General features: G+C 43.6%; 1 protein-coding gene across 1 annotated transcript in view; it reads left to right on the top strand.

Moving 5' to 3' along the window:
- LOC139700296 (uncharacterized) overlaps positions 1-12,275 on the top strand; it is a 244,147-nt gene that overhangs the window by 120,006 nt on the left and 111,866 nt on the right. The window lies entirely within an intron of this gene.

The following is a 12,275-nucleotide window of genomic DNA, read 5'->3' as shown; positions in this document are numbered from 1 at the left end:
TAAAGTAAACATTTCACGCATTAGCTGATAACTACCCACTTTGGATGGAATGCAAGCAAGCTATTTTTATGTATTTTTGTAAGGGTAATCACCTGCTGCACATTATGATTAGAAGTGCTTCCATAAAATAGCAAATACCAATGAATGTATATGTAAGTGGAGTTCGCATCTCATGAGAAAGACGGGGAGGTGAGGAAAGGGAAGAAAGAGTCATTGAGTCAAGGAGCCGGAGGAAGAAGGTAGTGTGGGATTTGACCTCTCTCGGGCGGGGGTCAGAAGTAGTGGGTGTTGACCACCATGAGCTGTCTTCGGAGAGGGGAAAGCTGAGGCCTCGGGGTTTTTTGGGAGGGGCGTGAGTGGAAGTGGGGTTGGGTGTGAGTGGAGGCGGGGGTGGAGGGAGGGAATGGGAGCCTGGCTGCTCATGGGAGTGATGGTTGGGTGCTGCCTCTGCGGTGGTGGGGCCTCGAGAAGGGGTGGCTGCTGTCAGTCCGGCCGGAATGGGGGGCAGGGGTGAGAAATAAAAGCGTGCGCTGGAGGGTGAGGGCGTGGGAGGGGAAGAGGCCCTTCAAAGTGCCGCCGCCTCCTTTGGTTAGTGGACGCGACTCTTCGCGGTGCTGGGAGAATACCCGGGCTTATGGGATTTTTCTATCGTGTCCGTGGCGATATCTCCCCGGAATTTTTAACATTTTTGGCGGGATTCCTGAAAACGTTTAGGTCCTGGAGTTTTCCTTTTATAAATGAAAGTGTGGCCACTTCTATATTTGGGATTTACGCAGTGACTTCAAGTATGTGAACGTTAAAACGAGTGGAGTATTTTAGCTCTTTTCTTCTCCCGGTATTCTCTCACTAGGAACTTAAATTACTATACGTGGGATTCGTGCGTAACTGCTTGCCATAAATTCGAATATCATTTTTCATAAATGACCTACTCAAATGTTACCTACATTTTCTTTATATGAGAGTAGTTTTTCTCCGTCAACCGAAATTAATATGTCAATATAATGTCTTCGGATGGAGTTTATAGGAATGAGTCTGTATTTATCAACCTACATTCTATTTATAATTTCTGATAAGAAATTTCGCAGTTTTATTCCATCAATTTAAGTGTGATATAATCAATTGTGCCAACTTTGATATGTGAAACACTGGAGACCCAGCCAAAATGAGAGTTGCAGGTATAGCGCTTATTCTGCCGATAATGGCTTATTTATAGGAATTTACTGTAATAAATATGTAACTAATATTATACCATCTATTTTCATTCCATTTTATACGCAAAAACATGGGTATTTCTCTTAAAACTGTGTGAAGTTGATTTTTCTTAATTATCTCGCTGCAAGTATAATACAAAGATTTATGGAAGTTACTCAGGATCTTGTATTATGCAATTTATAGTTGAAACTGAATGACTGAGTTGACATATGTTTCACGAATCATTTTTAAAATCAATGAAGAGCTATTTGTTATACTAAGAGCGGGCGCTTTGTCTTTCATGATGGTAATTTTACTTTTCCATGGCATTTTGAAGAATTTCCATATTATTCATCGACATTTCTTTCCCGGGAAGCCATATTTTTTGTGGTGACATCTATTATTAATCGTCCATTTACATGACATTTTCTTGGTCTGGAGCCTTTCGGTTAAATTATATGATTTTCCAAAATAGGCATCTGATTCTCCCTTTGTCCATTTTCCTACTTCCATCCCACTCCCATTTTTAAATGCAAATACTTTCAATAGTCAACCGGTTTTCTAGCATAGATGCAACCCTAAGTCACTTTACTCCCTCACCTTCCTTCGTGTGCACAGGGAAATTCTCGAGACACAATGGAAGCTCGTAAAATAATGTTGCAAGTGTAGCGCGCACGAGCGTGTCACATCTCGCGGCCCATTCATTGTGTTCGCACAGTGGTCTCAGGAGATGTTCTAAAATCCCTTCCGGATGCTCTACAAGCAGCAGGGAGCAGTAGACTCAGACACGAATGGGAGCGCGCACATATTCTGGTTCTGCAGTGAACGTGAATTGCAGTGTCGATTAGGCCAGGCGGGGGAGGTTGGCTGAGGGTGTTAAAGAGAGATGAGCGAATGGCTGTAGGATCAATGCTGCTCCTTTAAAGGACGACATGAGGCGAATGCGTTGGCGAGGTGCGATGTCTACTGTCACTCCGGGTGTTGTGGGGGTGAGGAAGGCGTTGGGCATGTTGATGGAGAACTTCTGCACTCAAAGAAGGCCGCTGATATACGAGTATGTCTCCAATGCGGCTGATTTGTCTAGAAAAGGGTTCCCATATGAGTATAGAAAGTATGACCTATTAAATTCGTGCTGAACCAAAATCAAATGTATTTAAGCCTTCCGAGGCTGAATTCAGAACATATGAGTTAAAAATCCTCGCACCTTAAATTTAAATCATAGTTATTATAGTGCAATTTAATTAAGGTAGCAATGGTTATATGTACTTATTTACGTTCTTGGGAGCAAAATAATATATTTCCAAAGCAGGAAATCTTTAAAACCTTATTATTAAATCAGAAATTTTTCTACTATCTCTCAGCGAAACTGGTCACTGTTTAAGGCTCACCCACCAATTCAAAATAGGGATTTATATAGGTAAGGAATATCATCTTTCAAACTCATTATTGATTTTTATCATCGGGAAACATACATACATATCACTCAAAAAAGCATCCAGCGTTTTTTTTCAAGTGTTAAAACTCTTCTTTTAACTATTAATCGACTGGAATTAGCCTGACAATGTCCGGTGGACATTATTAAGCTTTGTAATTCTTTACGACAAAAATCTCACTTCTGGTAAGGCTGGGTTTCCGTTTATTCTTCCCAGCAACGATCATAATCATCGTTAACCGCCAATTTCGAATAATATATTTTAATACCCTTAGGTAATGAAAGGGTCCCTTTCTTTGAATAAATACTGTGCAATTGATGTAGCCGACGCGTCGGATTCGTCGTTTGATTCTGCGAATGAAGAGTGCACGGAAAACCCACTATTTTTCACCCTACTTTTAGACAGGAGCACACGCTGCGGTTAAATGGACGCGGGAGCTTTCGGGTCTAGAGAAGGGCAAGCGGGTAGGAGCTCGGGTGCTAGCAGGTGGGGTGGATTACGGGGGAGGGGCGTGTGGGGCAACGGGGGTGTTGTAGCATTCACGGCGGGGCGGCCGGTGAGTCGACGGCGGCGGCTCGTCCTGGGATCAGAGAAGAGGACCGTCTAGGAGTTGGGGAGTGGGGGAGAAAGGGTTCCTTGTAAATGGTGTGCCAAAGGGGTGGAGGACAAGGGCGGGGACTCGGCGTGCGGACAGCGGGGGACTGGGCGAGGGAGCCAGCCGCGGGACGACGGGTTCGACGAAGTCTCCCCTCTGCGTGGACGACGGAGGATTGCGGTGGTGCGAAGGGGAAGGGGGTGAGGATGGACGGAGGGCGGTCGGAGTCCGTGCAGCGGTAGGCCCCGGACGGGTCGTCCGTCAGTTTTGTCCTTTGTGGGTTGTCTGGCGGAGGAGGGAAGAGATGGAAGTGGGCATGTAAGACTTTGAAATGGAGAAGGGGTCAAGTGCCCGAATGGCTACCGTTGACCTCCGGTCCTCCACCCCCCCTTTACTTTCTTCTTTCTTTTGTCCGTCATTTATTCCTTTTATTCGTTTAAAAGTGTCCTATCCATCTCCTTTCCTCTTGTTCAGGTTTCCCCTACCACTTTCTCTCCGATCCGCGACCATATTGTGTCCTGCCGGGCCGTGACAGAGGGATTCTTGATGCCGCTCCTCTCCGGTTCAGTCGGTGGCTGCGACCCGTTTGTGACTTACTACCCCGTTCACTTGACCCTTTTGCATACAATGAGATTCGGAGGGCACCAAGCACTGCCTGTGATATATGTAACAAGGCGCGTTCCACGCACACAAACTATTTAGTCAGTAAATTACTTATTTGGCAATGAAAGAGTACCAAAAGGACATTAGGCATGGAGATTGTGCTAGATACGTGTATTATATATTGTATTTCCGCTCTTTGTTTAGTATATAATCTCAGTAAACATAACACCTCTACCTCTATTACTAAGGATGCTGATTTGTCTCAAGGAAACTTATTTCTCGTTTTTGGATATTAATGGAATCTTTTGAGCCAGACTAGGACGTAGGGTATTTTAACTTATTCTTTGAAGATTTATTTAGAGTCAGAGGCTTAACTGTAGCGAAACTCTCATCCGTGGTGATAAAAACTATTGTTTCTAATATTTACTCCATAAATGACGCATGGAATAAATCATATGAAAAGCATTTCTTTTATTAATTTTTTGTTCAAATTTCCATTGCACACAATATCCTATCAACCAAAACATAATTATTGGCCAAATAATTATTATATAACCATAAACACAGTAATCAACCGAAGGTCGGTTTGGTAGGTGATGGTAGAGTTCACCCAGTATTAAGCCCAACGGCGTGTGAAATTCAGACATCAGGATAAGGGGCCAGTTCCTTTCCCCGTGCCGGTTATGGTTTCGCAGGAAGATCTGGTACCCGAAAAATCACCAGGCTTGGGTGGAGCTGCAGGTGCCCAGAGAGCCTTGCCCGGCAATCGACCCCGGGCTCTCCGGTCAGTAGTCTAACGCTCTACCCCTGGTCTACCGCGACCCAAGATTATTTTGCGATATTAAAATGAAAGAATTAATAGAAATGTTTGTACTGATAGATGAATAAAAGGTGTTACACACTTATAGTTAAATTAAACCTTTTGAGAATAGTTCGTTTTGGTTGGGTAAGACTTACTACGTACAAAGGTAGGGTACCTGTTTTGAAAGTAGACTTAATCTCAATCCATTCAAAAATTTGGATACCTACAGGTACCTGGATTTGGATACCTGTATAATAGTTATCTTTGTAATCATAATGAAAAACTTCCATCGCATGCTATTAGCATTTCATGTTTTATTTAATTGCTAATCTTTGTGCTTCGGTGTTTGCGAATGTCCTTGTTATACTTCAATGTAAAGAGCCGAAACTAGCTGCTTTAGTGTCACCGGGTATTTAATAATTAAAAACTTTTGGGCTAGAGTTACAATAGAGTACAGAAGATAGTAAGAAAGTTTTCAAATAAAATTTGTTGAAACATCCACAATCCATACGCTTAGAAGGAACCTTATGATAAGAAAACAGTTTTCACTGTGCTCAAAATTCTAAGAACAAGCACATTTAGTGACTAAAAGTCCTTGTTCCCTGCCTTTTGGAGCCAGAGCCCCTTGGGACCTATTGAATCAGGGGATTTGGGAGAATACAGTTCATTCCAGGAAAGGATATGAACCGTAGAAACACAAGGCGGTGGTTTCTCGGTAACCGAGCCCACTCCTATTGATTCGAAAACTGACCCCATAGCAGAGGAACCTCATAGAGCGGGAAGGAATTTGACGGTCAGTCCAGGGTAGGAGTGAGTGGTTGACAAAGGATTCCACACCTCCTACGACTGCAATTTTGAATTTAGCGTGCATCTCCCAATTCCTCCTTCCCACCAAATCCTCTAAAAGCTTTCACGGGCGCCATGGACACTCGTGTGTGACCGTTAGGTGGAATTCGATCCTTGTCTCCGTGCAGAGTTTGCATTGCTGAGTGTGCACTTTGGGGAGTCCGAACCGTATATCACCACTCAAAGCCATTGTAAAAGTTTTAATACTACTTCACCATCATCTTGGCAGATAAGCCTCAAAACGGCCCTCTCCATATGACCAGTTTGCCATCTCCACGATTGTGCTCCAACGAGTGCATAAGTCATATTAATACTCAATTTGAGCGCAAAGACCAGAGCATCAATTGTCTGAAGGTCATTCATGTTCGTTAGGAAACATATTCATAAGATAAACTATAACCACCTGTAGATGAGTTGAAAGCTTCTACTAGTTCCCAACGTATCTGTAGATAAAAGTGAATAATAATGTACTGAACTAGAAATTTATGTGCCTAAATTTTACACTTGATTATTATAGGGGTGACGAAAAGCAAATAATCTCAGGGGTGAGAGAATAAACACTGAATAGAGATAAGCGGAGGGCTGCACTACACCTATTAGGATTGAAATACTGATGATGATATTATTGATTGATTTTTTTATCATACTAATATTTTTATGCTCAAATTGATTTTTTGCAGATCCAAGTGTTGCTAGTTAGAAATAAAACTCCTTCGTAGGTCTTGGTAGTCGTTGTGGAGTTGCAACTTTTGTTGAATTGGTCAATCAATATTTTCCGTTTCTTCGGTTACCGCTCTGATAGCATGCTAAAGTGGCTGTTTCTGTGACGTCGTACAATATCCATACCGTTAGGCACAGGTTTGACGGTAAGAACAGTATTAAAGGGATTGCTCAATGATAAATAGTCCCACCTACCTTCTTTTTATTTGAAATATCCCGCTTGGTACGTGAAATCACATCAGTCACTTGATCCGTTTTCCCGTACCTTTTTAAGACGAATGAGATGATAATTTTGAAAGTACTCTAAAATCATTAGAATCTTTAAAAATATTCTTGTACGACTTTACATAGGAAACGGGATGGGAAAGGATGCAAAATAATACAAATGCCCGCGGTGATAAATTGTGATATTCGATCACGTAATCGCGCCACTCCAGGTGACATCTCTTGAATAATGCTCGTGTTCCATTAGTATGAACATATTTCCGTACGTTTTATAACGTCAGTTTTCATAACTAATGCTAAACGTATGTATCCATGATTTCCTGTTCACACGGTCCCTCTTTGGATCGCCGTCTCTTATTTTATCCTTGCGCTAACTCTCTCATCGCTGCATACCGATGTGGAAAATAAATTGGAATGGAGAAGGGGGAGGAGCGATGGGAGGAGTAGGAGGGGGAGGTGATGGAGTGGGTGAGGATGGGGGATGAGGACGGGTGGGGGTGGCGGGAGGAGGATTTCGGGCACCAATATTGATGACGGTCCTCCGTCACGGTCTATCGGACGTGCTTTAATCCTGACCGAAAAAAATCTCCGCCCATCACCACGGCAGTGGAAACATTTTTCCCAGGAAAACCATTTCGATCACATTTCGAAAACGCCAAACACTTATCATCCCTACAGGAACGTTCATTAGCTTTCTGCCGTTGCCTCTTCTACATTTTTTGTTACCTAGGTAAGGTCCACTTAAGTTCTTGGGTTAATTAATGTAAACTGAGATTATGTTTGAATGTAAGGAAGGAGAATCCAGTGAGGTCATTCATTATGCCAGGATACTGTTGCCCCATTTAATATTGTCGCATCTATTTCGGAGATTTTTGAGTATATAATTAGAGCAACAAGTGTTCTGGTTCTCAAGGCTTAATCGGGTTTTAAAAAAAGATAATTTTTTCAATTAATAATCTGCTTGGTTGTTTGTGTAACTAATACATCCACCCTCGGTTCATTTGCGAAATGGATTAATTTAGAATGAAAAGGGGTATCAAAAAAAACTATTTGAGGGGAAACTAATAACTGTCTTGAGCTGAAAGAATTAATATTAGTAATTTTAAAAATAGAATGCACAATTTTAGATGAGGAAATAGCAAAACAAGGAGCATATGTAAAATTGATGACATCAGTATGCGCATAAAAAAAGAAAATAAACACATAAACCGAATGAAATAAGAATAGTAACCCTAGACAGAGAATCACCATTCGTAGGACTGCGATTCTCAGGGCGGTGAAAGAAAAGATAAGTTAGTGCGTTGATATAGCTTCAGAAATAAAAAGGGAATTAGCCTATAGAAGAAGAGAATACGTGAAATTGAATTGCTCCAGTCTGTCTTGACCGTAAATCATTGTTCGTAAATCAGCTTCAAATAGCAAAATTAGTAAAATAGGTAAATTTTCAAAAGAAAATTCCCATTCTTTGGTGGAAACGAGTAAGCGGTAGCGCCGTGCAGGGGCAAACGCTTCCCTTAGGCTCCTGCTACGATGCGCGAAATGGGAGGCTCTCCTCTCAATTCTGTTCGGCGAAGAACCGTGATGCCAGGCGGGGTTCACCAAGTTTTTGGAGAGTTTTGAGGGGTCCATTTCATTTTTTTCGAATCCAAGTATTCAAATCGTGAGGCAGAGGCGGGGGGAGGGTAATATCGAAGGTTGGAATGCGCTAATCTTCACCTTTTTGGGGTGAAGAGGCAACCGACAGGGGATTACTTTTTTTGTGCCAGGGAGTTGAAAATAAATTATAATCGCGAAAATGAAACCTTGACGTGGTTGAAGCCCCTCTTCTCCTCTCAACGCCTGCTTCCGTCCACAGCGGCGGAATCCGCAAAAGATGTTGATGAGATGAGCAGACGCAACGAGTTCCTTTGTCGTCAATCCATCCTTCAAGACGCTCTCCCCTCAGGCACCGGAGGAAGGGGTGTGGTAGGAGCGGGTACGGGGTTATAAAAACCAATTGGAGTGAGAGATGGAAGGGGGAGAGAACAGGAGGGAAAGAGGGAGGAGTATTCGAAGGCGGAGAAGACGAAGAGGCGAGGAGGTAGGGAAGGGGAGGAATAAGACTGAAGACCTTTTTCGGTCGGAGGCGTCCGTGGCGTTATTGGTTGTTGTTGTTTGGTGGCTCTGCGGTGGCGGCTTTTGTTGAAGCATTCGCACCGCCCTGCATCGAGGGGGAGTTGAAATGGGGTGGAGGAACGAGGTGGGGAGAAGAGCGGGATCGGCTTCCCCATTGTCAGCGAACGAAAAGGAAAAAGGTGAGGGGGGAGGGGTCGCGAAGGGGATCGTCGATGGGAGTTTGGTGGGGGGACTGAGAGAAAACGAGAGAGGAGAGACGGGTGTGTGGGGAGGGGGGAAGAAAGGTAGTAAGAAGAAGGGAGGGGGGACTGTGAGGTGAGAGGGATGAGGGTAAATTGGAAAAAATATAAAAGAGTCACGAGTGGGGAGCGTTTCATTTGGGAGGGGGAGGATTGCGACGGTGTCTGGAGAGCAGGAGGAGGAGGGGAAGAAAAACAGCGGCGTTGGATATGAGGAACGGGATATGGGATGGAATATGGGATGCGATCGGGGATGAGGAGGACAGTGGAGGAGGGAAAGGGGCGTGTCGGGTAACGATGACTACGAGATCTCCGCCTCCTCATAAACACGGTCTCGGACCCGTAACGCCCACCCCGCTGACCCTTTCGGTTTCTGAAGGCAGGGACGGGACGGACACGGGATGGAGAGAGAAACATATCGCGTGCGTTGTGCATTCGTCCTTCCCCTCCCCTAGAGAGGAGGTTAGGTGGGTCATGAGCCCGCCGAGGCGTTTCCTCGCCCGTCCACTCGCGTAGGGTCGTGGAGGGATAGGATGCGTAATATTCACCGAGGTACGTTCTCACGCTTGCATCGGCTCTAATTAAGAATTCTAAGGGTTGACCCGCGGTTATTTCTTCTTATCGGTCTGCGCGCTCCGAGAGAGCGCAAAGGCGGAAGACTTCATGGCGTTTCCCTTAAGGCGAGGTTTTCGGTTTAATCAAGCGGTCAAGGCATCAGCCACTCCGGCGTTGAGGCGCGATCTCTTCTTTTCCCCGCTAATATCCACTTTAGGCATTTCTGTTTTGCGAATGCAAACAGCTTGCTTCCGGGCTCGATATAAACGGCTTGCTCAGTTCGGCAAGGGAGGTCCATTTTAAAATAACTACCCACAAAATTAGATTCTCCTCGTAGGTAAGGAGAGAGATTTTTGATTATATCTACCTGACAGACTTCATATATTCCTTGCATAACTGAGTGGGTTTAAAGCTTTGTATAATTATTACTCTTTTTTTGGGCAAGAGTGCAAAAATGTTTCTAAATAATTTATTATAAACTGCAGAATGAAGTTCCATTGATGTGTTTTCAAGGATAATTTTCTAAGATTTAGCGAACACGTATATGAGGTAGATGCACATACATGAAATCGTTTTACGGAAGAGGAGCAGAAGTAATTAATTTTTAAAATACTTGTATCAATAATATTTCCATATATTTCAACTTATACTTAAAACCGTTTATTGATGCAATACCTTAAATTTACCCCCTCAATTCTATGCCTACACTTTTCCAGCAATGGTATCATCATTGAGATACTCTTCAGCAATATTTTACACATCACTTCGTCTTATGGGCTCAGGCAACATTCCAAACCGCTAAAACCTTGGCGAGTCCTTTCATTTTTTTTAGTTTCAGGATATAGTATTCTAAAAGAACATATGCGTATGCCTTATGTCTGTTCCTCACTGTGTGCTTCTTTGTAATTTAGATATTAAAGGTCTCATTACTGTTCTCCCGGAAGGAGCCATTGGAATCACTTCCGTGATTCGGTAAATAAAAACAAAGAAAGAAATATGATTGCCAATCTATACTCTGCAAACATTTTAAGATATTATTTCATTGTTTCTCCTCTTTTCCATAATTTCCTTGTTGTCGATAACCATCAATTCCGTACGGGACTCAAGTGTGTGCGAAACAAAAAATCGACGCTGAGGCCATCTTGCTCAGTCATTCGCCGCCACTCAAGAAACATTAGCTCGGCCTTATTCGACCCTGTGAGGGTCCGTGGGAGGTGCCAGAAAGTTTGCGTGGGGTCAGCAGTGCGACGGCGGGGGCGGCTAATGTGTACGCGAAGAAAGACGCGGTGGGTTCGCAACAGAGAGGCAGAGAGAGAGAGAGAGGGAGGGAGGGAGGGAGTGAAAAAGTACTAATCATGCTTTAATTAACTCCTCCCAAACAAAAATATCATATTTCATGTTTATCCCATCAAATTTCACCCAGTCATCCAAATCCAGGGACTCCTTTCTCGCCGTCATCCTTCTTTAAAAAGAATGGAACAACAAAAACAACTGAAAGCCGCTCTTGATTTTTCCTGCATCACTTTCCGTCCACCCTTACCTCCCTCCCTCTCCATTCCTCACCTTATTCTCTCATTTCCTCCCTCTCTCTCGAAAGATAGAAAGAGAATGAGAGGCATGTAGGTAGGCATGCGAGCGAACAGCCCGCCTACCCGACGGCCAGCCCACTTTAAACTCTCCACCTTCGGCTCACCATAGACCGCAATCGCGGCCCCGCGCGAGTCCAATTTCCCCGGTAGACGGAGTGGGAGGAAAGGTTTTGGGCTATCTGGGAGACGGGATGAGTGGAGAAACTCCGAAGGGTTGATTTACCACCCCCGCCCTCTCATCCCCCAAACCACCCACAAACGCCCTCCTGAATGAACGAGCACACCCCCTCCCCCCGAAAAGTTTTTCTTTCCGGAATAAAGCATGCCACCATAAGCATTTGATGCCCCTTACCCATATCACCCCGCCTCAAACCCTTTTTCTTGCCCTCGACCACGCCCCCTTTTTCATTTCTGGGCGAAGGAGTGGAGTTCAGGGTTGGGCGGATATGGCCCAATCTCTCCAGGTTTTATTATCGCAGTATATTTTGCGTCCCATCAGTGGAACCTACCCCTCACTAATGAGGAATGTTTAAAGGATATGGCGAGATGAATGGACGGGGAGATGCTATTTGGAGATCAAAAAATCCCCTCATTTTTTTAGGAGAAGAGAATACTCGTCTTGAGTTTGGATATGACCGAAGGGCTGCATATCAAAAAGGGAATAATTCAGTTATTTAAAAATATTATAGAATACTCTTATATTTTTGCATCACTCTATAAATATTTTATGCCTAATCAATACCTTCAAAATGAAAGGAAGACTTATTTCTAAAGATTTGGACATAAATTTGGATATTTTTTATTCAGATAGGCTCGGTTGATTACGAACATCGATCAGATAGTCTGTGCGAAGTCTCCGCGGAATAAGAATATTTTGTTATAAAATTGTGGCTACATTAACTTCTTCTTGCTTGCTTTTAGAAAATTAGGCACTTTATTTGGCCCACAGTGCCTAATTTAAATAACTTTGAATGTTAATGATTAAAACGTAATATAATTTTACTTGTCAAGGCATATTATATGGTAATTTGACATTAGCTCTATCCTTGTGGGTCTAATTTCGGTGAATAATACTCCCTGCTGAAGTTAAGACGGACTCAATGAGACCCGAAAAACGTTCACAAAATTATTGCCCAAGGCAATTTTTGATTTCCTTCCCTTGCTCATTACCACTCGGCGTTTCCGTGATACACGCCTCTCCATCTTCAAACCGTTTGGCCATTCTCTCCTTTGTACGGCTCAACTTTGACTGGCATCCACTTACCCGCACCCTCCTCCCACTTCTCCGTGGGAGATAATTCGCGCTCTCCTTCATCAGAACGGATCCTCGGATGAAGAGTTCTCTTCCCCAGTCTTTCTTTG

The sequence above is a fragment of the Hetaerina americana genome, unplaced genomic scaffold, assembly GCF_022747635.1.
Source record: "Hetaerina americana unplaced genomic scaffold, ioHetAmer1.1.p SCAF_10, whole genome shotgun sequence".
Lineage (NCBI taxonomy): Eukaryota > Metazoa > Arthropoda > Insecta > Odonata > Calopterygidae > Hetaerina > Hetaerina americana.
The sequence above is the reverse complement of the archived record's forward strand: the minus strand, read 5'-3'. Positions and strand labels throughout refer to the sequence as shown.